Source organism: Falco peregrinus, chromosome 2, assembly GCF_023634155.1.
Source record: "Falco peregrinus isolate bFalPer1 chromosome 2, bFalPer1.pri, whole genome shotgun sequence".
In the NCBI taxonomy this organism is placed as follows: Eukaryota; Metazoa; Chordata; class Aves; order Falconiformes; family Falconidae; genus Falco; species Falco peregrinus.
The window spans coordinates 116,131,267-116,158,281 of NC_073722.1; the positions used below are offsets into that span (position 1 = coordinate 116,131,267).

General features: G+C 46.7%; 2 long non-coding RNA genes across 2 annotated transcripts in view; one reads left to right on the forward strand and one right to left on the reverse strand.

The window, feature by feature from the left end:
* The window catches only part of LOC114011812 (uncharacterized), a 69,267-nt gene that overhangs the window by 14,583 nt on the left and 27,669 nt on the right, over positions 1 to 27,015 (forward strand). The window lies entirely within an intron of this gene.
* LOC114011811 (uncharacterized) lies at positions 11,403 to 17,038 on the reverse strand. The gene is made up of 3 exons (XR_003553906.2): positions 13,724 to 17,038; positions 13,173 to 13,271; positions 11,403 to 11,536 (listed from the first exon to the last, which is right to left on the reverse strand). It is a non-coding gene; the product is annotated as an uncharacterized LOC114011811 (long non-coding RNA).

Here is a 27,015-nt window from a genome sequence, read left to right on the forward strand (position 1 = left end):
TTGTTTTCTGCTGAAGACATTATGCCTGCGTTCCAGGACTGGCTTAACTGATTTCATTCTTCCCTCTGTGTTGTGAAGGGGTTTGTGACAGCTGGGAATGAATCCTGGTCCAGGCTGATGCTGCACAAGCCCTCCCCTGCCCTTCAGCTGGGCATGGTGGGCTGGCAGGCACCGTGCAGTGCACACACGGCTTTGCTCTGACACTCGCCCAGGCTGGGACTAACCCCAGCACCACTAGTTTTGGGCCAGAGCCGAGCTGGGACCAGCTCTTCGGTGGCTGCCCAGACTGGGATGCTGACCTGTGCTCTAACACCACAGTGGAGCCTCTCCACCTGCGTCAGAGCCCATAGTTCTGCAACAACCCTGAGCACAAATCACACATTGGAAGCTGTTAGTGATGCAGCTACAACTCAGACTTTTCTGCACTGCTCTTTAGTTTGAGTTACAGCAGATGTGAAGACTCTGTGAAGACAAAGGCTTCCAAAAAAACCAAAAAAATGCAGATTCCTGTGACCAGTTATGCTTGGGGGAAGGCAGAGAAAGGAGAGAGAAACTGCAGATCTTAACCTGGGTTAACTAAACAGACTCTTAAACTCTGTTTCAACATAAGACTTCTAACATTACCTGCTTGACATGTCCTAGCCAGGGATGGGAGCCACCACACAGCGCAGTTAATCACAGAGCCAGCTGTCCCTGATACACTGGGACATAAAGCCTGTCAGAGAAAGCTCTTTCTCTGACATCTTTCATGACACAAGGAGAAAAATGAATAAAGGGTGGGAAATCTCAGAAGACAGGGCATATGCCAGCCCCTAAATAGGGCTGAAGTGCAAATTCTTTTGCAGAACTGCTTATGCCATAAGGTCTGCTTCCCTCACATCCATCCCCCCGACCCTGACTTTCTTTAAAAGTGAAGAGGGTAGTGGTGAGCTCGGTCCTTCAGTTCTTTGGATTCTGCCCAAGACAGGCCCTGCTGTCTTTTTAATGTATCTGTCTTTCTGGGGCATGTGGAACTAAACTAGGCATCTTGTCCACATCCTTGTGCTGTCACCGACATACCAAAGGCAGATCAATTTGGCTGTTAAATCCTCCCCTCCTGCCCCCAGTTGCTACCTGATTTTTCCTGCCCTTATCACCTGGAGAGTGAATTCTGTACCACAGCATCCCGTTTTCCTCTGCTGGCACGGATGCTGAGGAGCAGCTCTGGGCTGGGCTGGCTTGCCTGCCTGCTTTCCTCTGTTTGTGTGTACTTAGGAGATTGCGTCTGGACTTGGGATTTTTGGTCTCTGCTTTTGGACTTAGCTTTGGTCAAACTTCTGGTGTTCCTGCCTCATCCCCTTTCAGAAGTTCTTCTTGAAAACTAAACCTCTGAAGGTCTGCAATGATGCCTTACAGCTCCCTTTTCTGGGCATCTCTGCAGGGATCTGCATGAAACGCTGGGTGAAATACGGGCTTTTATTGGGCAGCTTCATGGTTAAAGACACTTGACAGAGTTGAGAGTGTTCTTTCCCCAGCTCTGTGTCACTGACCTCCAGCAAAACATTTTATCTTGCCGTTTCCTATCTGTGACAATGATAGAAATGTTCCCTTTCTTTCTCCCTTTGTCTGTCTTATCTATTTATATTTTAAGGTCTTTGGGGCAAGGACTGTCTCTTGCCTGTACCAGGCTGACAGACAAAGGCATTGACCTTATTGGGGATCGCCAAGTGTTAATGTGATAACAGCGCCAGAGCAGTGGATGAGTGCAAAATAGCAACAGTATATTTTGAATAAGTATTTTTCCTTCCTTGTAATAGCTTTTGGGATGCAATAAATAAGGCATCAAATAGAAACCACATAGGACCACTTGAAAATCTGCATGTCCTACAAAAGGCTTTGAAAGAAACTGTTTTGTCAAAATTGAGGTTACCTTCCTCAAGTTTCCAGGTTTGGGTTGGTGCTTTTTTGGGTGGTTTGTTTTGTTGTTGGTGGTTTTTGGGGTTTTTTGGCTTTTGGGGTTTTTTTGGTTTTTATTTACTTGAAACAAAATCCAGCTCCTGGGAAGGGGAAGACCTGGGATGTAATATGTTTGTAGCTTGCCAAAGCTTTTAGGTCACCTGGGGTATTGAGGACTCTGGTAACAGCAGCTCCACCACTGCAGAAAGCTTTTGGGAGTACCTGGTCCACAGCTCCTCACTCCAGCCAGTGCAGCTGTGTGTGGGGCTGAGTGTCACCTGGCACTAGTGAAATGGCTCGGACAATTTTTGACCATATCAAAATGTTTTTGTGCAGTTTTCTCTCTGAAAGGAGGTTTTTCCTTCTGTTGCAATACAGAGGAAAAACTTGCAAATCTCCCTAGAAAATGGTGTTCTTCCCCTCAAGAAGGGGAATAGCCTCTCATCTCTGCAGGTGATCTGCCTTTTCACACAGCCAGGGGAAAAGTGTTAATATGCTATTCATTAGGAATCTAAAATTTCTGCTGTCCTCTCCTGCATCATATTCTAACTGCGTTTCATCTCCTTCTGATACAGAGATTCAAACGAAAATAAAAATGTTGGCTTTAAAGGTGAACTCGGCAGGAAAGCCTGATTTCTCGCTTCAGCAGTAGATGTGGTTCTGACCTCCTAAGACGTGACTTTTTGTGTTAATTTAATACTAAATTCCCATTAGATTAAGCACAATCTGAAGACTCAATAGGAGAATGGCAGAGGAGGGGCATCCAAGCAGCACTTAATGTCGTCTTTACTTGTGTTTCATGCTGAAAGATCAGATCAGGTAGTGAATTATTAATGCTGCAGTCTGGCACAATCATAGGCGTGCAGCCTGCCAGGATGTAAGAAGTCTGTTGCAAAGGCAGGATATTGGATCCCATCGGTGCAAACAGGCATGCTTCCATGTTTGAAAGTTCACAGTGGGAGAATTCAAATCAACTTCTGAGGCTGGCTGCAGATTAAACTCCTCCATTTTTAATTAGATGCCGTGCAAAGGACCTCATGTCAGGAAAAAGTAACACTAAACCCATGGAAATATCCGTAATAATTGTCCCACAGATTCAGTCATTGTCAGTGGGGTAAAACATTAACATCCTTGTATCGTGCTCAAGCATTTGCTTGGTTTGGGGTTTTTTCTGCAGTCCAACAACTTTAAAGCCTAATGAGTTAAGAATTGCCCAGGATGATAATGGGGCTGCTAAGGCTCTTTAATGATTGGCATGGCTCACGAAGAGGAGAAACAAAACTGAAGGAGGCTCCCTGGGGAAGGGTGTAAGGCCACAAAGGGTTGAGTGGGCAACTTGGAGAAAGGGACTGTTGCTTTCACACAGTTAGGTGTTTAAAGGAAGACAAACCCTGGCCACAGCTGACTAATTTTGGCTAATTGGAACCTGCATGGGTCAAGGCCTGGAGGCCTCACTGCTGTTAGGTCAGGGCAGCATCCATCACTGGCCTCTCCTCTGAGCGGCAGCCCATCAACAGCCTGTGACAACAGATACAAGATGGAAAACCGACAGAAAACTCTTCCTTGCGGAAGATCACGTCACACCCATTTGTCTTGCTGCTGCTTTTCTGTAGCTGGGGTGGACAATCAAGAAAGTGCATGGGTAGACAAATCTCATGGGATGTCCTTGTTTTTCCTCCTGCTTCAGGGCCAATTTGTCACTGTGGAGCCTTCTCTTTCCAGTCTCTGCTGGCTGGTTAGCTGCCATTCAACCACTGCTCATCTTGCTGAAATCCTAGTTAAAAACTTTCAGCTGATGCTGGTGGGTATGTGGGCTTTGATCCTTGGCTCCTGCTGGGGCTTCCCCATGGGAGCAGGGAATGTTGCAGACTCGAATGGCCTGTTTGGACTTTTGCTTCCAAACGGTGAATAGAAGAGCCTTTCTTGTGTAGCGATGCTTCCAGAAATGCAGAATCCTCCCACAGAAGGAGAGGCGCCTTTGTGTGGGTGCCGGGATGTGTGGGGGCAGCCGTGGGGAGAGGTGTGTGCTGGTGCTGTGCCTGCTCATTCCTATAGCCCGCTGCAGTGTGGACTGGCCTGGTTTTAGGCAATGATCTGTCACTCAACTACATCAATCCTAAAACACATCTCTGTCAATTCGCCTTTTCACTCCAAAAACATGATCACACTGCACACTTGTTTGGTACAGTTATTATTCCTGGTAGACACTGTGCATTTCCTTGGGCAAAATGGCTCCTTAAAGCCTCTTACTTTTTTATTTTTTTTTTCAGTAACAGTAATAATATCATTTTGACTGAAGCGCAGGATGGGGGAGGAAGGATAGTTCAAGTGTTCCCAACACAAATCTCATGGTAACCTGAGAATTACGGTTAATGAAGAGTTTCAGTCTGTCTTTTTTTAATCTTACTGAAGTAGTAGTTTAAGGAGTTTTTGTTGGCAGGGCTTTTTTTTTTGTTTGTTTTGCTTTTTAAAAAGAAGTGCCAGATGGACCTAAGAATCTCTCCAACAAACTTTGAACCAAACTCATTTTTCTGCTGCATTTATTGTACAACTCTAGAAAAGGAGGTGGCTTTTGATGGTCTGGGCTTTCAGAAATGAGGGATGTTATATCTAGTTGTTTCCACCAGCAGCTTGCTGGTATTCAGCACAACATTGGGATTGAACAATGATAATAAATCAGAGCTTTTCTTCAAAGTAAACATGAATATGAAGTAAACCTAGAAGAATTTGGATGAAGGATGTAAAACTTTTCAGAGATTATTGATGCCTGCTGTTTTTCTTTTCTACACTTGGTTTCTGCTACGGTGATGTTGCCCTTTGACATTTGCTAAAACCAGTGGAGGAAATGACACGATGGCATTTATTAACCTGCAGTGGGGATGTTAAACAGGAGAGGTTTCCCTGAGAATGGGATATAGCTGCTCTGTGAGAAACAGCCCTGTAGAGCTTACCTGGATGTAAAATACTATAAAATAGGCTTATTATGAAAATAATACCAGGCTGCAATGCAGTTGTGATTACAGCATATTACAGGAGTTATTTAGCCATAAAAGCCTGGCATGCTTTGCAAGGCTAGGTCTGCTTTATTCAGGGTTTCAGCTCCAGTTATCAAACTGCTTTGCAGAGGCAGCTCATGTGCAGGTGAGGGCCGTGGTGTCCAGCACCGATGTAAGCACCAGGAATCGGCTGTCTTTCAAACGGTGTGGTCAAAGTGAAGACACACTGTTTTCCTTTGGGTTGGGCTTCACTCTGTGCTCTCCATTGGAAGTTGTTCTTGTAGTGTATTTCAGCCAAGATGAAAGCAGCAAAAGTGAAGGAACAAATGGTTCTGGCTTGAGTTACGCATTTTAAAGATAAAACAAAATCCTTACGTATCTTTTGGGAGCTGGGTAAATGGTCTCATTAAAAACAAAGGAGATGTGTGCTGCCTTTGGTGTACCAAGTCTTTGGATGTCCAAGACAAAAAAGCATCACGCTGGACCTGTTTCTCCTGTTACCTCCTCCAAGGAGGACAGAGATAAATATGTTCCCATGGGATGAGATACAGAAGAGGGCCAGGGTGGAGGAATACATTCATGTCTCTTTCTCCTCATCCTCTAGGCAGCAAGGTTCCGTCCCGGGGCAGTTCTCAGTGCCAAGCCACACCTGTGTCTGAGTACCTTCTGGGCATGGGACTAACCTCTGCCATGTGTGTTCTCCTGTTCCTTTTCAAGTGTGAGACTTGGAAACAACTGCTTTCTTTAATTGTACTAAGAAAAGTCAAGGAAACTCACCTTATGCTTGGAGGTACAAGGGTTCCAGGAAATTCTGCTCATCCAGGACAGACCTAGAATCCCTTTAATGCAAGGGCAGGAGGGTGCTGGATGATGTCGGAGTGGTATTACACATATGAGTGGTGCACGCGCTCCTCTTGTCTCACCTACCCGGCATGGTGAAGACCTGCAGGGAGGCTGCTGGAGTAGGAGATGGGAGGCAGTAGCAGTTTGCTTCGTGGTGTATCTGTTAAAGACTTCTTCCTGCAGAGATCTCTCCTCTGCACAGCTCCCTGGTAGCTCGCGGGGAGGGATAGCACTGCTCATGCTGCTGTCCAAACTGATGGGAATGTGAAGTCCCAGAGGGTCTTTTGAGAAATGTCAGCAGTTTCTGTGGGCTTTATAAAGGAATGATTACATTCATTTATAAACATTTATAAACAGAATTATAATAAAATTAATTAAAAAAAATGAATAAACAGACTTGTGAGTTACTCAGGTTAACAGAAGTGTAAGAACAGCCTTTTTCATAGCATGGAGGTGATTAAAACAGCACACAGCAGGAACGAAGGGTTCAGCTCTCCAGAAACACAGGCTGGGTTCCTCCCCTCACACCCAAAACACTCGCTTGGGTTTGCAGTTCAGTTTATTTATTCCCTTTGTCCTCTCAAGCTGATTTTTTTTTTTCTTTCCTTTGTTTTCAGGACTACTTTTGCCCTTGACATTTATTAAACCTTGGGATTTTTTTTTCTGTGAAACCTACCCGTTTGCTCATTAGTAGTTTTGTATATGCATAAGTGGAACACAAAAGGTATTCCATACTTCTTGAGTGTGTAGTCACTCAAGGAATACATATACAATATATTATTGCTGCCTATGACATTGATGTATGCAAGCCCTAGGAATGAGGAGTGATCGCTAAAAATGAAATTTAAGCCAACTTTCAGCTTCCCTTGAGGTTAAAAAAATTGTCAGTCAGCTTTAAAGCTGTTGTGTATGCCACTGCACCTTTCCACTCCTTGAGGGAGAACTGGATGCTCCAGCGTTTGTGGTGGTCATATCCACCTTGTGCAATGCAGGATAGGGTTGAGATTGATGAGCGCCACCAAACTGTCCCTGGGATTAGAAAGAGCATGGTAGCAGGAGGATCATCCGATGTGTGGAGGACTTTGTGGTGCTGAGGAAAGGGGCTTCTTCGCAGGCAAGAGTGTTTGGTCAAGGAAACTGCTGCATCTGGGACCTGAGCTGGTCTCCTGGAGCTCCTTGCTCTCTGTGCTGAGCGTATACCAGCATAGCTCCTGTAGTGCTTGGTCCCCTTTGCAGTAGACTTGCCCAAACTGCACTTTGACCTGTCTCATTACTATATCTAGTCCTGAAATAAAGTAAAATGAATCCTGTGAAGACCACGGTATAGCTGGAGAAGGTATTGCTCTACAATGGGGATGGAAAAACTGTTTTCTGTGGCCATGGCTCTTCAGTCTGGAGATGAGAAAGCTGAGATGTATGAGAGGTTTTGTAAAATGATGAAGGTGGCGAGGCAGCAAGTTCAAAGGGGAATTTTAAAAAGTCATACACAGTGGCTTAGTAAATGGGCACTGAAAGGACTGGGCAGGGGTATGGCTCTAGCAGCCCACATTCAGCAGCTGAAGATGCTCGATGGGTACCAAGGGAAGGGACTGCAGCAAGCGGCCAGGCTCACATGTTCTCTCTAAATAGCATCTCCTGCAGCCACTGTCAGAGGCAGGTGAGCATCCAGGGCAAGACAGTTTGAACCGGCAATGAATATTATTTATGTGTAATATAGTAGCTGTAGTAATTGTAGAAAAGCAAAACAAGTCTGTGTTTAGCACCTGTGCTAGGGGCAAAGACTTTGCTGGCAAACCTAGTTTAGCTCAGCCCACTCTCCTTTGCTACAGAGCAGCACCGAGACAGCAGGTAGATCTCTTTTCCATATGGAGAGCTGCAGGGAAAGGGCAGATGTCATGCCGATGTCAACTGTTCTATACAATTGGAAACATTCAGGGTTTATATTGAATCAGAACTTTAATTGGCTGATATTTAATCACGCTGCACACTTGGACAAATTCACCCTTTTATTAGATTGGCTTTTGTAATTTCTCAGCCCTCGCTAAGGCAGGGGGACCTGTAGCATTGCTTTCATCTTTCAAATCCACTAGCTGTTCCTACACAGCCAGACAATCTGTGTTGTGTATTTTCTGATTTACGCATTGAAGTAGCTAGAAAAGGAAAAGAGTGAAACAGCAGAGCCTTAAAGTTCATCATTTACTTGAAGGGATGCACATTTAGCTGCTTGCTAGAAGTAGCAGTATTTTAAAAGACTCTAGGCATGAAATAATTAATCAAACAGAAAGAAAAGGGTGTTCCAGAGAGTTGGCAAGGCACAGTTGAGAAACTATGTTTTCCATCCCATTGAAATGTAAATACTCCAAAACACAGTCCCTTCAAAAGCCCAGCATTATTTGTTTCTGGGGATCTTTGCTATATGCTTATTACCTTTTTCCCTATGAACACTAGCTATGCAGGGAGTGTTTCTGCCTAAGCATGGCAATAAGAGAATTAATGTCGTACAACCAAAGACTCTATGGCTCAATTTACAAATGATTTGCCTCCTTATCATTAGGGATTTTTGTTATGTCTCTTTTTTGCAGACCCAGCCTTCTGACCAAAATAGCAAAATCCATTTCAGATGTGACAGCTGTAAACAGCCTGGAGTCAAAGTGATTTCATTTGGTAGACACATTTCTTTAAAAAAAAAAAAAAAAAAGTCTCAAACTGTAGTTGCAGTGAACTTGCATTCCCTGTCCTTGAGCCCCCTTTCTGCATGATCTGCTGAGTGCAAGGAAAGGTTTGCCCAGGGTGCTGCTTCAGTGGGTTGGGCTTTTGCAGGACCCACAGTGGCTTTCAGGGAAGCCCAGCTGTTGGCACATCTGCAGGTTCTTATGAATCTTGGGTTTGGAGATGGAAAAGCAGGGGAGGGTGGTCAACATCAGGACTAATGGGCCAGAAAAGCTTTTGAAATCCCTTGTACAGTGGTTGTGTGCATTGCAGCAGGAGTGAATTGGCTCAGAGTAAAATCCTGGGGTCCCCAAAACCTTCAGGCCAAGTGTGTTTTGGACCACATAGTGCCAGAGAGAAGGAAATAGGAGCAGCTGTGTCTCTCCTATTCCTGTAGCAGTCACAGGGCACCACAGAGGAAGAAATGGGATTTTAGGGGATCTCGGCTGAGTCCCCTTGTACATGCAACAGCTCCATCAGCGAGGGGGGACTGGGGAGCTCGTTCCTGCTGGTTTCTGATGGAAACTGGCTCTTTGCAGAGCCTTGCACATGTTGCACCACTGTCTGTGCCCCCTGAGCTGGCTGGGTTTTGGTTTTAGTGGGACTTGCTGAAGCTGGATTGGATCGACGTGAAATTTTTTGGGCATGGGAAGAGGGAAATGAAGGCAATGGGTTTGATTTGGGTGTTTTGTTTTTCCATTTGACCATCTGGTCCTGAGTCAGTCAGAAAATATTCTGTTGGCTTTAAGTTTTTAATTCTTTCAAATTCTTTCTATAAATGAAGCTTGTTCTCACTTCAAAAATAAGGACACTGTTTCAAAGAAAAACTGGTATTTTGCTTTGAAAACACCAATATTTTTATTTCATGGAAAATTTTTTTAACCAAGATATATTTAAAATTTAAACAATTTGAGTTTGCAGAAAAGTGTGTTTTTTGATGGATAATGCGTTCATTTGAAATGCTTGCCCAGCTCCAGATGGCAAATAACACCTCTGGGAGGTAGCTGTGATGATATACCTTGAAATCACCCACAGAGCTGGCTGGGGGGACCTGGGGGACATTCAGGGCAAGAGCCTGGGTTCACCAAGCCGGGTTAACCAGTGCTGAGAGTTAACATATGGACAGGAGACCAGAGGGGCCAGATGCAGGGACACGTAATTTACTGCCTTGCCTGGGGAGAACAGCCTAACAGGGACTGTGGTTGTACAGCAGGGGCCAAATTAAAATCTTTTGTGATGAGAAGTCTGAATTTGATGCGAGGCAGCAGCAGTTCCCCGTTTTTGCCTCTGGCTCCGAGCTGCCTTTTTTTCCTCCCCTGGTTGAAGCTTGTAGCCTGTCTACATGTGGATAGGCTTTAGTCCCAAACAGGCTTTTATTTCTTTGGGTAAAAGGCCAAAATTAATACCATTTTGTAATAATTTACAGTGACCCAGGGAGGTCTATCATGCCAAAGGCAACAGCATTCACCCACTAACCACCTTGAGTGAAACCCTGGCCCCACCAATGGGAATGGCAGTGATCCCGTAACTTTACGGAGTCGGGCTTTCACCCTGCTGCTCCATGAATGGAGCTTGGGTGTCTGCAAAGGAGGTAATTCTGGGATTACCACTACAACTTCTGGGTGCTCCTCCCTGTGCTATTTAGGAAACTTTGATTTGGAAGCCCCTCGATGACTGTTCTTAGCACAAAGGCTCAAACTTTACCTATGCTTGCTGGTTGAAATGGTGGTTTGGTCCTTTTCTCTTTCTTTTTTTTTTCTTCCCTGTTAAAAAAAAAAATGCAACTGTATAAATGCATAGTTAGAAATTTTCCCATGAGCAAAACCCTGAAGTGGACTGTATGGTTTTGATCAGGTATAAATTGCATATAAAAAGGCTGGTAATCCAGAGATCTGGGTGGTAATCCAAATTCTCTTGTAGGATTTCTGTGTGATATTAGATAAATCACTTAATGACTCTCTACCTCTCTTTCTGTGGCTGAGAAACTGTGATGAATAATACCCAGCCCATCTGCACAAGGGTTGTGAGGCTTAATTGTATAATATTTGCAAAGCTTTTTGAAATCCTTCAATGTGAAATGGTATGTAAGTGCCCAAACAGCTTTGTCCATGTAAAGAGCTGTACATCTCTGGGTGATGCGTGCTGGCAAAGCAAGACATTAGTACCGAGCTGTGTGGCTGCAGAGAGCAGGAGGACGGGGCTCAGCAGGCAGCATGGGTCTGTGCAATTGCAGTTTGAGGGCTTGTTTCAATGGACTTGCCTTTAGCTTTTTCTGGAGGGCTCTTCTGCCTCTGGTGCTGCGTAAGATCAACATTTGTGTTGTCTTTCTCTGAAGGGTAACGCCTAGAGGCGAGGTGACATTAGCAAAATCTGCGTCTGGTCCTGCTGTGCCGGCAGGGAGCTCGTGTCCATAGTCTCACTTTCACAGCAAGGCTGAGTCCTCGCAAACAGAGCCGGGAATGCAATAACAGCAAAACATGCTCCTTTAACCTACTCGGCACCAGTGTGGAAAATAATACCCCAGATAGGTACCCTGAATGCTTCTATAATTTATTCATTCAACAATTTCTTTTGATGTAGTTAATGTTATATTTCCCTGGCCAGGGCTGGTATGTGAAGCATGAGAAATCCTTATGGACAGATTGCTTTGCCTTTCCAAAAACAAGCTCGTGTTATCTGCTGAGTGGCCTAAATGAGCTGAATCCTCCGGGATGTGCTGCTGGGCCACGGGGGATGCACCGGCTGTCTGCTGGAGTGCTCAGGCTCGCGTTTAGCCTGGGAAGGGGGAAAAGAGAGGCCAGCATCAATTTTGTTCAGGCTGGTCAGCACCTGGACTGTTCCTCCTCTCCTCCAGGATTTTGAATTTATGTAATTACCACCAAATGCAAAAAAAAAAAACCCAAACAAACAAACCTGGTTGATCTCTCCAGTGCACAAGTCTTTGCTAGGCTGTGTCTGTGAGAACCTTCCTGTTTCCTTCCAGCTGTTTGCCCCACTAAGAAACCTTCCTCCCTTGTACAGAACTTCACTTCTGTCCTTAATCATGTCGGTGCCTGCACAGTGAAATGCAGCGGTGAGTGGTTTTCTCCAGTTGAATCCGATGAACTAGACTTTCATGATCTGGGCAAAATCCTTAAAATGCCAAGTTAGAGGAAACAATAGGGATGAATGTAAACCAATGGGTTTGCTGTTGGAGGGAGATTTTTATTCTTTGATTTTTCGCGGCTTGGAGATCCCAAATTCCCAATTCACCCTTGTCCACTGAAGAAACTCATGGTGTTTTTAAACAGAGGGGTCCCTGCAGCTATATTTTGCCCTCAGAGCGAGAACTCCAAGGTTAAGTGTTAATCTCAATCTGATTTCATGTGCAAAACAGCTGCTTGGATCTCTCACCTTGCATCTGTCTCAGATGGGGCTGTTTTCTACCACTCTGTTTAGTGCAGCCAGAAAGTTAATTTAGTGCATATTGGGAAATTCCTCAAACGCCATGAGACTTAACACCATTTTTTCCATCAAGCCCTTGGAGTTTGTGTTGATATTTAGAGGTGTGAGACTGCAGTGCTGGAGAGTGGAATGTTTCACTAATTTATTGTAGGGACCTGATCTGGGGCGTTATCTCCATAGACCAAGCTGTTATTGTTTCACTTACGGGCTAAGTGCAGTATAACTCCAAGTCACAATGCGTCCCCTGTAATGCAAAACCCACAACACTCTCCTGTGGCTGACACCTGAAGTGAAGTATGTGTCTGCCAACCTCCTTGAATAATTTGCCAGTGTGTTCTAATTGGGTTTGTATTAGGCCCAAGTTTGTTTATAGATTTGCTTTTAAGTGCTTTATCCACAGGTGAGGGTGCTAGTTTGGAAATGGAGACGTGTGTGCTCATGGGCTGACTTTGCTGCTTCCTCTGCTGTGATTTTGGGGGAGCCTTTGATGGCAGAAACGCCTCTGGGTCTTGCAGCCTGGTGTTACCCAGCGCAGTCCCCGTTGCAGACAGTGGGAAATGCCAGTCGGTTTAAATGCAACTAACATAACTGGAGTTATAGAAACTTTCATGTTCCTACAAGTGCAAAGTCTGGGATGTCTGGCTATAAGAGATTTGCTTTCTTCTGCTCAGAAGAGGAAACCAGGGTCAAAAAGAACAGAGCTGTTGCTTTTGAGTTCCCAGAGCTCTGCACAGGGGAGGCTTCCAGGAGAAAAGCAGGAGAGCTCAGCAGAAGGGCAAGAGGACCCAGCTGGCTCCGTGTGAAGGGGGGGCTTGTTGGCAGAAGGTGGTAACAGTTCAGTCCATCACACGAGCAGGGAGCTGTGGGTCATTTCAGTATCGCTGACCACCTGTTTCAGGGAGACATAACTCCAGCCCAGGTAGCTCCCACCCATTCCAGGTCTCCCCATCCCACTTTGGCTTTAAGGCACAGACTGAGTCAGCGCTAGAAAGTGCTACAGAAAATGTACAGAAATGAGCAACAGTCAGCGATGGGGCGGAGGGGTTCAGTGCTCCGTGCACACCACTGCCTCCAGTATGCCTAATCCATAAAAAAATATGGCTATGGCAGAGATGGAGAAAGCTGAGTACGAGGTAGCCCAGAGGAGACAGCAGATGGGAAAGCAGCAGGAAAACGAGCAGCCTCGGAGCGTTCAGATGTGCTCGGCGAAGGCCTGCTGGGCAGGGTCCAGAGTCTGGTACTTACAGCAGTTCTGGCTCCTCTCCAGTGGGTTCGCAGGTGATTGAGAAATGTTACTGTGATAAATCGTCACATCAAGTCCCCAAACAGTGATGTACTCGGTGGCTGCAGAGGGCAGGGAAGGTCTCAGAGGTTATGTACACCCTCCCACCTTGCTGCTGGCCCAGTCAACAAACTGCAGGGTACCCCAGTATCACCCATATCATTGAATCCGTCCAACCACCGTGAACTGGAAGAAGGTCAAGTTTTGACCTCGAGGTTGTTAACGAGGATATCTCATGCCAGTAGATGAGCTGCAGCATACCTACATGTACACGTGGGTGGTATTTTCTTCTTCCCTCCCTCCCTCCTCACAGGGTGGCTCTGATTTTTTTTCCCCCAAAAAAATCCTGGCTTCTTGTCTCATTAGCCCCCCAGGGCAGCATGGAGCATATGTAATGCACCCATGGATGGGTGGGCTTGGGTGTTTCAGGGATACTATTGCTCCTGCCCTACACAGCAAGATCTCAGACCCCTTTGCCTTGGGACCCAAAAGCTGTTTTAGGGCTCAGTCCTACTGGAACTCCGCTCTGAGGATGGCTGAGAGCAAGGCAAGCAAGCTGTGGAGACACAAAAAGGAGCCTCAAGATCCTGACTTGCATATAAACCAGATCTTGTTTAAAAAGAAAAAAAGCTTGATCCCGGCTGCTGCTTTTTATGGGGACGGAGGGGGTTATTCAGTAACCCGCATGTTCACAAAGGCACTTTTGTTCCTAATAAGTCCTGAAAAGTTACGACCTAATGTGTAACTTCATAGTTTACTCATGTAGCAGCATCGGCGTTCCTGTGTAAGGACATGAAATAGCTGCTTCTTAATGACACTGCAAAGCAGTGGCCCCGGCACCTGTTCCGGGGAGGAGCGTATGTGCCCACCTGAGCGTGACACCTGCGGCTCCTCCAAGCTCGGCATCACTGCGCATCACACCGGCCAGCGGGGAGGGCTGGCTCTGGGAAAATGTGCTCCGTGCTGTGGGCTGGGACAGGGGAGTTCCACACCCAGAAAGCCGTGATGTGAAGCCACCTGAATGTGCCTGGGAGGTGCTGGCAGATGACAAGTGTGAATTGGACTCTCCCTGCAGCCGGAGGTGTTGGCTTGTTCGGAAAAATGCAAGCTCCTTACACTTTTAAGGTGTTTTGTATTTTTAAAGCAGTCGGCTTTAAGCAAAAGAGAGGCATCCCCACTAGAGAAAAGCTTCAAGGCTTCCTCTACACTGTAGGGAAAACAGTATGGGTGAACCAAACCGGTCCATGGGAAAAGATGCAAGTAAAACTAATGCTTTATCTCCTTCACAAGCCAGCCTCCAGAAGCAACGGCTGAGCCTTCCTTATTACCTGAAGTTGTGAGTGTCACGGATACTGAGATATTGTTTGCTTTTCTAATCCCAGCAGGGGATTAGTTTGAAGCACAAGGACCAGGAGCCTTCATAATACCAGACCTAGGCAGCACAACTGCAGCTGATGCTGTTATTCAACTCAGTAACTGAGTCTTTGAGGAATTATCCTGCATTATTTGCTTCTCTTGTATCGCATGGCAGGAAGCGCCACAGGATAATTACTCACATTAGAAATGCTTCCTTTGGTCTGTTTCGAATGTTTCACGTTTCATCTGCCCGGGTGCCTGGTGTCAGAGGAGCATCCTGCGGACTGCCGGGCACTCAGGGTGTTACCAGGGAGGAGCCTCCCAGCAAGAGCTGAGGTGGCTCTGAAATGCTGATGACAACAGGGCAAAAACTGCTGAAGATGGAGACGGGATGGTGCCCTCTGGTCTGTTGTTGGGTTTTGTACTTCCTTATATTTTACTGAAAATGTCTAATAATAGCTGGAGTGTTCTACACCTTTTGGTGGGAAATTTCCATTCTTAAAGAAGGTGAAGTAGGAAATAAATGAAACAGGGTGGAGTGCACAAAACTGAAAAAAATAAAACAAAAAACTTGGGCGGGGGGGGGGGGGGCGGCTTTGCTTTCTTCCTTTTCCTGGACATACTTTCAGTGCTTTTTATGGGTTTATGTTATCAAATCTAAGTTTAGAGGAAACACATATTCTCTTAGCTCATTTCCACTCCTGCCCATCCAAATGGAGTTGCGCAGACTGGCCTCATCTTTCCCAGCCTAGGCGTGCTGGGGCATTGTTGGCGGTGCTGGTCAAGTAGTACCCATCCAGGCTGTGCCCCCGAGTGTCCGGAGATTTTGCGTTAATTCAACACGAGTCTGCTCATCCCTAAGGCAGCGATGCAGACTCCAGCGAGGTGGGATGAGGTGAAACCTCCCCTTTCTGGTGGCAGCAGCCCTTCTCCAGCCACATCTTCACGGGTTTGTTTCACACAGACACCGCTGACCTTGTTTACTTTTTTCTTTATCTGCCCAGCCTTTCCGCAAATATTATTGCATTTGTCAGAATAGACCAATTAAGTGGCCCAACCCCTTAAAGAAAACCTTGACTTTTCTTTAACCTTCCTGAGGAATTGCTCATTAGTGGAGAACGGTGCCACTGGCTTGCACACACAGGCAGAAACAGCTCCAAAACGATGGCGGGGTGGGATGGTGCTGGCTCCCAGCAGTGGGAATCCTGCTTGTCCCTTTCTTATGGATCCTGATAGCCCAGAGATGGTAAAAATAGACCTTTGGTGCCCTGCGAATGATGTGCACCTGTGAGATCTTTCCAAAGAAAGAGCTGAAATAAGTAATTCGCTGAGCAATGGCATCTCTGGGTTTCAGTTTTTCAGCAATAAAGGGATCTCAGTGATGCACGGGGAGGGGGAAACCCTCTTCCACTTCTCCCCCTTCTTCCTGCTCCCTGCCTCAGTGAGAAAATGGGTCATTTCATCCTGTGTCACCAGCAAAATGATAAGAAAAGGTGTTTTTTTTCCTGCTGCCCAATTTTAGCTTCTGAGGACTTTGAAAAGTTGGCCTCCTAATGGAGAGCACGAGGTTCCTTTACTCACCGCATCTCCAGCTGCTTTAATTCCTCACGCAGGCAGGGGGCTCATAGTCTCTCTCCCCCCTCCCAGCTGTGTTATCACCAAAATTACCAGCTTTCCATCCTTTTCATTCCCACCTCAACAAAAGGCATGAGGAGCAACAGCAAAACTCAGCCCCCATGTAGAAGGTCTTGCAGCATGATATTGTATGGGTGGCAGGCAACTGTGGCACGGGGGGCAGTGAGGCATCCCTACCACTCCGGGATGAAGCACTGGGCTGGCCAGCTGCTCGTCAAGAGAAACTGATGTTGAGGTGCACACACACCCACCAGAGCATTTCTGTGCTCTTAGCCTTGGTATCCTTTGCACGTTCCCTCTGCTGCTATATACAACCTTGCATAACACCTGTAATACACTGAATTTTTGAGGTCTGCTTTGAGGAGGCTTGGATCCTGCAGGTGCTTAGGGTGCACCCATGTCCAGTGCTGAGCGTGCACCCGGCTGCTGCCAGCATCTCCAGCTCTCAGATCCTAACTCCTCCTTTTTGCTGCCCTGGGTTTGTGTAACACTGGCCACTCACAGCCCCTGAGTCTGACTGTCATTAGCTATAAGCTTTATATTATTTACAAAAAAAAGAAATAAAAATTTAAGCCTACATATATGCATTTCACCAAAGAGTCTAAGCATCTGTATGAAGATCCTAGAAGTGTTTCTGAGTACTGTTTGCATTGGTGAGTTTTAAAATGAAGCTTTTTTTTAAAAAAAAACAACCATTAATACTTGAGAAAATAATTCTCATCTTCCAAGTGGTTTTGATATCATTTGGAAGCAAAGAGTTTTGCAAACATATTAGAGGCAAATCTTGGCATAATTAGAATAAATGGAACTGAAGCACAGGGCTTCGTAAGGCTTTCCACCCCCCTCCGCTTCTTTTCTCTTCTTATGCTCCACACAGCAATTGTTCCAGTGGGAAACAGGTGGAAGAAAAGTTGAGTTTTCACTGCATTCATTTCTAATTATTGCTTTTTATCTCTAATGGATGTGGAATGCTTAATCTTTGAACTCCTGTGTCAAAATATATTTGCAAGATACATCAAATGAAAAGAATTCCTCCCCTTTTTTCTTCCAGCATAGTAATTGCGCTTTTTTATTTATATGTTGTGGACAAATTAACATTTAGTCTCCTGTGTTGTATTCACATCCCAAATGACCATGCGCTGGATGGGAGAGGATGAAAGAGCGGAAGGTGTGTTGCATTTCTGCGTTTGGTGATGCCCTCCTGTACCTGCAAGAGAGGATGAGTGAGTGATGCAGGGCCAGGTTAACAGTACCAACGGTTACATAGTGCTGTGTTACATGGTGTCAAACAAAAATCTGATGGTATGGAGGGTGGACTTTCATAACAGACAGACTGAAAACATGAAACACCACCAGAGCTGGCCCAAACTCTGTTCCTGAAGAGCAGGATGCTGCTAATAACTGCAGACGGAACCGAAATATGTACATGTTAGCCTTTACAGTCTGTTTTGATTCGCATGTGTATCTGGGATCTTAGTTCAAATCTTACATGGTAATAAACCAAAGTCAATTCTAGATGCAGTCTTGAGTTGGAGCTTGTTGAGATCGAATTTAGAGACAGGTGCCTGGAGCAAGGGGCAGTGTTTAAGCACAGTTACTAGCAAAAGGTGCAGGTTTAAGAGGTTTGCCTGTAAGATAGAGACAGTCCTGGTCTGACCGTGTGTCCTTTCCAAGAGCCCAGTGGCCCAGGCAGGACACGGCTGTGGAAATTAAAATGTTTTTTTCAAGCAAGATGAGGGCTGCGTTGAGGGATGGTAGGCCTCCTTTGAGCTTTGTTTTCTGGCTGCAGATGCAAAGAGCCACCTTCTCCATTTCTATTCCCTAGGACCTTTTTAGGTTTTCCTGATTCCATTCCTGGGGTTCTGACCTGCTGCTCTGGGGCTGTGTTTGGGAAGTCCCCTAGGTGTTTCTCTGAAATGATTTGCTTTTTATTTCCTGTTCCAGCTCAAGAGGGAGCATTTGGTCAGCAGCCCCAAGAAGTGTCCACCCTTTGTTACTGCTGCCCTCCAAGGCCCCTCAGTAACCACTGCCAGAGAAAGCTGGCCCCCAAGGCTTGAATTACAGTGAAGCCATGGATAGAAAATACACCATGAAATTTTATGGCTCCTGCGAAGGGGCTGCCATCTGCTTTTTCTTTTTTCCCCCTCTCTTTTTTTTTTTTTTTTATAGCCATTCCACAGTCTATTAAACCATTACTGTCTGCTCCCCCACTTCCCGCCAAGGTCTGTGTCCATTTCAAAATATAACACTTTAGATTTCAAAGCACCCCTTGGGAATTCCACAGATCATTCATGCTGTACAGACCTTTACTGATCCTTTTTTTTTTTTTTGTAATTGAAATCTATTTGTTCACATCCATAGCTACATGTTGCTTTCAGCCCCTTGGCCCCTTTCCTCCACTTGCTCTTTCCTCATGAAAAATCAAAAAATCTTGCTGAGATGAGCCTGAGCTAGAGTTGTTATCTCTGATTGTGCCTTGCTGGTCCTGCATAGAGGGATACTCCAAATCTGTAGCCAGAATGATGCTTGTCAGGCTCCTCCTGCCATGGGAGGGAAAGGCTGCAGGTACTGGGCTGCTTTGCAAGCAAGAGCTGTAGGGTGATGAGTACTTTCCACCCACAGATTCGCTGGCTCCAAACATCCAGCATGAATCCCAAGTGCCCTGTCTCCTCCTGCTTTCCTGTACTGCTGCTATCGTATCTCCTCGCTGATGTTGTGTAAAGAGGGAACTGGATTCCACTTGTTTCTGGAAATCACTTTTGCACATGTTGCGAGGCTTGCTATTTCTTGTGACGGGAGGGTTTTTCTTTCTTTTAAACATTTGGGTAGGTTTCATATCTCCCTCCCCCCAGTTTTTCTTTCTGGAAGGTGGAACAAAACCCCTTCAGCTGTAACAGGTGGGCCTGGGAGCAAAACACGCAGAGACCGCTGGGTGCCTAGCCTTGCTCCACGGGCTGCAGGGAATGTGCGAGGCTGGATCCTGGTACAAGGCACTGCTGCCAGTTCCCTTCTTAAACTGATCCATCTCTAAAAGAAAACAGCTTTCTATAGTAAATGTGTCTCTGTAACTTGTTAATTTATTGAAAGGGGATTGCAGGTGCCAGGATGTGTGATTTTGCCTTTGATTACAGAATAACTCTCCTGTGCTCCCTGACCAGCTGGTAAAAAGGACACATTTTTCTGAAGAGAATCTTTCACACCATCCCTGCTGCTCTTTCTCACTCATCCTGCATTGCACAGATAGCCACAGGTACCTGTCCAGCCTGGAACAGCCCAGGGCAGTGCTGATGCTGTGGGTACAGCACAAGTGATGCTGCCCACATCTTTGTAACACAGCGCAGATGGCTCAGACATACTCTGCTTTCAGTGAATTACGCTCTGTAGTTATTTCGAGATGCTGCATGATGGTTTAGGGCCACCTGCAGCATCTCAGGGAGGAGGAGAGTTTCGGTGCTTAGCCAGCCAAATTGAAACTCTGTGAGGACTTAACCTCCAAGCTGCGCAAACGGGGCTCTGTACGAGCATCTTGGTGCAAACCCTGCTCCCTCTGCAGCTCCTCCTTTCCCTCGCTGCTCTTCTCCAAAAGCACCGCTGCCTTTTCGCAGCGTAGATCCCATGCCTAGGGCCCGGGGAGCTCGGTAACCACTAGAGGGAGATGATAATGACTTTTAATATTTGTAATTCTCATGTTATCTGTAACAAATAACAATTGGCCTTTGCAGCTGCACAACTCTAATGGGGCTAAAGTCGCTCCCCAGGACCTTTCCATCCCTGGAGAGCGGAGCTGAGCCAGCGCTGCTGGGTCCTTATTGTAGGGAGCACCTTTGGGTTTGTATTAATACAAATCACACAGCCTCACTGTAGCACTCTGGGCTTGAACCCCAAGTGCAAAACTTGGTTGACATCTCCATTTAGACTAAATGGGAGTTCCTGTTGTCCTTTGAAAAGTTGTATGATATATGGGACTAATTTGCTGTTCTTCAACTTTTCCACCTGGGACAAAAACAGTTCTGGGAGCATCTGTAGTTAGAGGCAGAGTACAAGGGTGCCTGCATCTCCTCATCCCTAATTTAAGCCAGAATTCAGGGTTTATTTTTAAAGATAAAGGTGAGTTTGCGATGCCAGTGATTAACTGGTAATTTGAAAACTGAAACTATAATGGTAAATACTTTGCACCCCAAAACGTGGATCTTGCCTGGCAGCACATTGGAAGCACACACAACATTAGTTCGAAATAAGTTCATATGATTAAGATGAAGAAAATAATTGTTTGCGGTGTGTTCCTCTCAGACATGGTATTCCCTTTCTCCCCTTTTTTCCATCTTTTACCTGTGGTTAAAAAAGAAAAGAAGAAAAGGGAATTGAAGCTAACAGCAACTGAGTGTGTGCATGTGTGTGAGGGAAGGATCGTTGAAAACAGAGACACAGTTTCTTGGTTTGAAACAATGTGAGAATTTTCATTACTTGAATTAAAAAACAAAAACAAAAACACAAACACCAAACCCTGAGCAAACTGAAACCTCATGTGCAAACTGTCAGATTCTTTCAGAAGCTATTTTTCACTTGAAAGCACTTGCTCGTATAAAGCATTTTGCCCAGCCTTATTATGAACACAAAAGCTGCACCTAATTGGTTTATATGTTGACAGGCATCTTATTACTGGGAATAACAGTGCGTGTGTACCCCTCCATCGGCTGCACGGGGATTGCCCTCGCCACCATGCAGGAGGGAGCCGCTGGCCCCGGCACTGCCACAATGGAGCTTTGCTGCTGGGAGAGGGGGCAGCAGTTTTGGGGGGCTTCATTTCTCACTTCTGCATTGCAAAGCAGCTGTTTGTCTATGTGACCTGGCTGCTGAGAATCCCATCATTTGGCTGATGTGGTGGTGCTTAGTCCCTGCGCCTTCAGGGTTCATTGCGGTCTGTCGGGACGTCGGGTGTCCTGCTGCACTGGACCAGTTAAACGGGATGGCTTTGGGGTTGAATGGAGCCAAACCAGGGTCTGTTTTGTGAATCCATCCTGGAGCTGTGGTTCTGGATGCAAGCAGAGCCCAGAGGCACCGCGCTGCCCTGGTGCTTCTGGTTTCCTCTTTCTTTACGTGGTCAGAGTCGACGCCTTGAATATGACAGTCCCACGGGTGGATGGCACGTAATCCTGCTGACGGAGGGCACTGACTTCTTGTGCCAGCTGAGGTTTTACTTGGGGATCTTGCGAGACACCAGGGGAAGGTTGCCCTCTTGCTGGGCACTGGCATGTAGCTCACACGCTAATTAAACCCGATGGGTGATTTCCAGAAGTGCCTGCACAAGGAAGGCAGCTGAGACTTCAACAGCTTCGGCGCTTTCAAAAGCCTCTTTGCCAGCCTCTTGGCACCTCTCCGAATCCCTGCTCTCTGCTGGGGTCTGGCAACCCCCGCTTGGTGGCAACTTGGTGGCCCAGTGCACCCTCCAGCTCAGAGTAAATTAGAGCTGGTGTAAACCCACGACAGAAGTCACGCGAGGGCTGGCTCAGGAGCACAAGGGCATTACTCCAAGTCCTTCAATGGACTTGCTCCCCAGAGGGTTTTGCTGCCCAGGTGGCTGTGAGAGCCACCTCTGCCAGCTCCGTTCACTTCCAGCTGGTGCAGAATTGCTGCCTCCTGGTTCACCTCACACCCCCAGCTCCAAATGATGAACATCTTGGGGGGGAGTGAAGGGCTACATGGTAGTTAATGGCATCAAAAGGCCACGGAATGGCTGGGAGGTGGTTGAAAAATGTGTTTGAGCCAAATGTTATTGCCTTTGCACAGTTCTTCTTGGGTGGTATTTACAGGATCCCAAGAGCTGCTGCATATTTAATGCATACAGAAAATCAGAAAATCTAGAGACTGACATAGAATCAGTTGCAGGAGCTACTGATAAACTTGGGGCTTTCTTTGCACTGGGGATTTGCTCCAAACTTAATTCCTGGCATGTGAAAACCTCATGGGTAGGAAGGGAAAAGTAATGGTTACACCAATCAAGCTTGCTCTTGCTAGAAGCTGTGGTGTAAACTATGCATTCAGATTAATCTCAAGCTCAAAGTGATGCAAAATGGAATTCGGAGACTGTTCATTAGCTACAGGGATTGGGCATTTTTAATTAAAACCTACTATCTGATGTAAGACAAAGCTTTTGACTTTGCTGGCTTTGCCTGGGTGGAGAGATCAGTGCCTGGCATCGCTGGTGAGCCATGGCAGCAGTGAGTCTGGGTGAGATAACGAGCCGGCCGTGCCTGTGCTGCCCGTGGGAACAGCCCCCAAAACCCCTGGCTAGGACAGAGCCAAGTGACTTTTTTGGCTGAGCCCCCACCCCCCACCCCCCCCAACACACACCCCGTGTTTGCAGGGCCAGAGCTTAGGGGTGGGCTAAACTGGTCCCCCGCACAGGTGGGTTTCCCCACCTGGGGAGTCAGGGACTGGCTCCCTTCGGTCAGGGATCACAGGGCTGAGCTCCCATCAGTGCACGGACACAGCCCTGAAGCAGAACCCTGCTCCGGCCCCTCCAGCTTATCAGCTCTCTGAACCCACAGATGCAGGGCTCTCCCTTTGCACCTCTGCATCTGCCCGCGTTGCTGTTTCCGCGGCTGGGCTGCATGTTACTAACATCTGTCAGCTCCGGTTAGTCTTTAATTGCTCTTGGGGCTCTGCGTCAGGAGGAAAAGCACGGCTAAATTGCATGTGAAGTGACTGCAGGACTGAGCAGAGGAGTCAGTGCACTCAAAGATAAAGGAGTTGGCTTTGCAGCTGGGAGGAATGCTCCAGCTTGTTATCTTTCACAGAAATTTCAGCACACAGTAGTTTCCTAGCTTATATTCCTTCTTGGTCTGTTTTGATCCTTCGGCTTAGAAGCCGAGGTGGTCCCCCCTGCATGGGCTGGGAACGTTACAGGGCAAAGCCATATCACTTGTTTAGGCACCTATTTTTCTTTTTGCTTTTCTTTTAAACCAAAGCATCTGTCTCTTTTCATGATGTCCTGCCCAGTTAAAACCATCCAGAGCAGACATGAAAATCTGAGCATCACCAGGCACTAATGAACAAGCCACCCAAGGACTGTCATCCCCTGCCTCCAAGAGCTCAGGCAAAATGCAGGGCTTTCTTACAAAGCTGGGATGTGCTGGAAAGGGCTCCCTCTCTGCAAAAGAAAAATTGCCCCATCTCCTAATGTGGGAGAGGGAAACATCTCCTAGGGCAGCAAGGAATGACTTGGTGGGGGGAAGACGGGATTTATTTAGAAAGGGCTGGAAAATGTCACAAGACTTAACAGTATTTAGAGCCGAGCAGTTCTCAGCTTCCCAAGACCAGGGGCTAGAGGCAGACAAGCTGCGATGCTCTGCGCGTGGCCATCTTCGCTGTGTTTGTAAATGAGAGGAATCAGCAGAGATCTTACCTGGAAGTGCACACCGGCACAGCCTGCAGCCACCGTACGAAATTCAGATGAGCAGCAGAAGGGGCTGTCAAAACACGTAGGTGTTCCTGCACCTCGGTGAAGGCTGACACTGCCCAGCTCCAAAGCCAAAACTGATCCAGGGGAGCTGTGAACCTATGACCACCTCCACTGTGTGCAACACAGTTTCTTTTTGTGCAAAAAAGGTGCCTTTTAATTGCAATATATATATATATATACATATTTGCTGGCATATGCTCGACTGCGCAATGAAGATGTGTTGTGCTACTTATGTCTACTATCCTTTAAGCCCCCGAGCATGTCCACTGCCAGTCATACATCTCTCTGAGCAGGAGCGAACATGGTCTGGCAGAGCACTTACATTTAATAAAGCGATGGATTTTCGCACCAGGCTCACACGCGCTTGTCAGCCTTTCCACAGTGCTGGAGCACGTGTGATGCTGTGAATGCCATGTGGCATTCCCAAGGCTGGGGCATCTTTTAAAATCAGTCAAACGTGGCCTTGATGTAATAGCCAGCAGCGGAGCTTGCCAAGGATTTTGCTGCTGAAAGGGGTTTCAGTAGAAAAACCAGGCTTCCCACAAAATCAGAACTTTGATTGAAAAACAAATTCCTACCAGGAAAAACATACCAGTGTCTTTCATTTGGCGTTTAGTGAAACATTTAATTTCTCAAATGGAATGGAAAAATGTCAGTTCAGGAGTAATTCACGTTTGCTGCCTGAGAGCAGCCCCCTGACCTGTGACACATCCCTGGGGATGTGCGTGGGCTTTGCTGCTGTGAGAGCAGCGGGGACATGGCCTGGGCAGGACACTTGGCCCGAAGGGGACATGGAGCAGGACGTGGCGTTACCTGCTTGGCTGCAGCTCTAGGCTGGACAGAATGAAACATGCCGAGAAATGGAAATTCTGATTTTTGAGCAGACTTAGGTATTATACAGCCCCAAACACATTTGCAGAATAGTAATAATTTCAAACTCTCAGGCAGAGAAACTGGTGTTTAATTAGAATTATTTACTTAGAGGTGTGTGAGTCTGTGTGTGTGTGTGCATGCGTGAGTTATTGTGGTAAAGAGAGCCCTTAACGCTGTAGGAGATCCATGCTAGAAGGACCTTGCATCCCTGGCAGGATTTCTCACCTAATGCTAACCTCTAGGAGTGAAACAAGAGGATGTTTTCCTTCAGGCTGCTAAGGGGAATGCTACCCCGGAAAAAATTTAATTTTAGGTGTTGAAATTCAGCTATTTCCTGGGCTATACATTTGTGTGACACATACATGACATAACTGAAACTTCTGGAAACTCTTATAAAATTAGCCCCCCTTCCCGACGTCATCCAAATTGGAAAGCTGTTTGGAAAGTTGTTTTAAATAGCGTGTGGGGTGTGAAATTAATGTATGAATGTGTAAAATCCTTGCTGGTGAAGCTGAGGGGTTAGGTGTTCCTCCGCCGGGCTATTTCTCGTTGTGGTCAAACGTTGCTTTACGTCAAGCCTGTGTTTGTGTGGCTGAGACCTTGCCTATAAATCAGCAATAAAACGAAGCCCTTGGTGCAAACCAGCGCTGCTGCCTTTGCAAACAATTCGTTGCAATTCTTGCCTGAGTACATGCCTAACTGTACTCTCCAATTAGCCTGCTAATTAGACCCCCAGTATCTGTTCAGATTATTAATGGAGCTGAAAGACTTTTTAAAGGAATATGGGATGTAGCTGAAAAGATAGCTTCAGGGAAGGAAAATACTGTGAGCTTGGCTCATGTTTTGTTCTTTGCTGTGCTGGGTTGTGAAGATGTTTGCTCAGAAATCTGCGGTGCCAGGGGTCTGGTGAGGTGGGACGTCTCCCCAAGTGTATGGTACTGGGGCTGGTGGGAGGGGGGGGGTGATGGGAGAAGTAGATTTTTAGGGGATCAGTCCTAGGTGGAAAAGAGAAAGAGGAGCATGTGGGAGAGGGACCTTTCCATTAGGCAATATGCTAACAGGGAAAGGGAGCTGGATTTTTTTAGAGACCTATGTTAAAACAGAACATTTCAGGTAATTCCAACAAAATGAAACATTCTTTTTTGGCTCAAACTAGTCCAAAAGGAAATGTTTAATTTTGATTTTCTGGATGAAAAATTCTGTTTGGTTGGGGGGTGGGGGAGTGGGAAAGAAGAGCATTTCCCACAACGTAGTTTAGCTTTGTAGAAATGTTATTTTCTATCAGAAAAAAACAACTGCAGTGGAAAGTTCCCTGCTGATCCCTGGTGCAACCTGTTCTGGCTGCTGGGGAGGAACAGCGGGACTGGCTTTTGCATCATTCAAGGCTTACCCTTTCCCTTTGATCAACACTGATTCACTTCCTAGCAGTGGGTGCTCTGCCGCCTGGAACACTCAATTCTATGCACTTTCACTCATTGCTGCTTTTTGTTTTGGGGAAAATTGCTGTAAGCTTTTAGCATCCCAGTGGGCATGGAGAAAGGCTCTTTTTACAAGTTCCCACTTGGCCTGAAATGGGTCTGGCTCTTCTTTTACAGGGGCTCTCCCTGAAGGAAAAACCCCAGCTTTTTCTGACCTGATGCCCCTAGTGTTATCTTTGTTTGGGCTGCACAGCCTGTGCCACCTCTGCTGGCACACGTGACACGGGGCAGCAGGAGGCACGTTCTGTGCTGAGCAAGGACAAACTGTCTGTTCATCACCAACAGAAAAGGACCTTTCTTCCCCAGTGATCCTCAAAGAAAAACGTGGTGGTACCCCGGTACAGCTGCCTCATGGGTGGCATTTGCTCTCAGCACCCTGAGACTGCGGTGGGTTCCTGGGTGGGTTTTGCTGGTGGACACCATGCTCACAGGCAGTAGAAGAAAGGGGCTGGACATCAGCAGAAAATCTTGGGCATGTCTGTTGCCTGCCGTTCCCTTGCCTTGTTCTGCTCTTCATGTGCTTGGGTTTGCGATAGACATGAGCACCCGCACCTTAAACCGCGTGGTGGGTGCAGACCAAGGTCAGCCATAGCCCCCAGCACCAGCTCGGTGCTGCAGCTGGGGGGGTGTCTTCACTGGTCCTCTGGGAAGCAAACGGTCAAATGGGCTGTGCCCAGACCCCTGCCAAGGACTTGGCCAGTTGGCAGGGAGAGTGGTTGCCTGCATCCATCACTGGGGTTGCAGGAGGGAGAAGGGAGCTGCAGCTGGAGCGGGATGCGGGTGATAAGCGCATGAGCTGGCCCAGCACAAGGCCTCTCCCAGGGCAGCATCAGCAGCCCAGCAGGACTATTTAAGGTCCATAGGGTACTGCTGGCTCTCCACAGCCCCATAAACGTGGGACAGGGATAATGTGTGATGAGGGGCTTGGGCGCAGCTCAAAGCTACATTTAGCAAGCTGCCTGTGGCTTTTCAGTCTGAGGGGTCCAGGCTGTGTGGATGCTG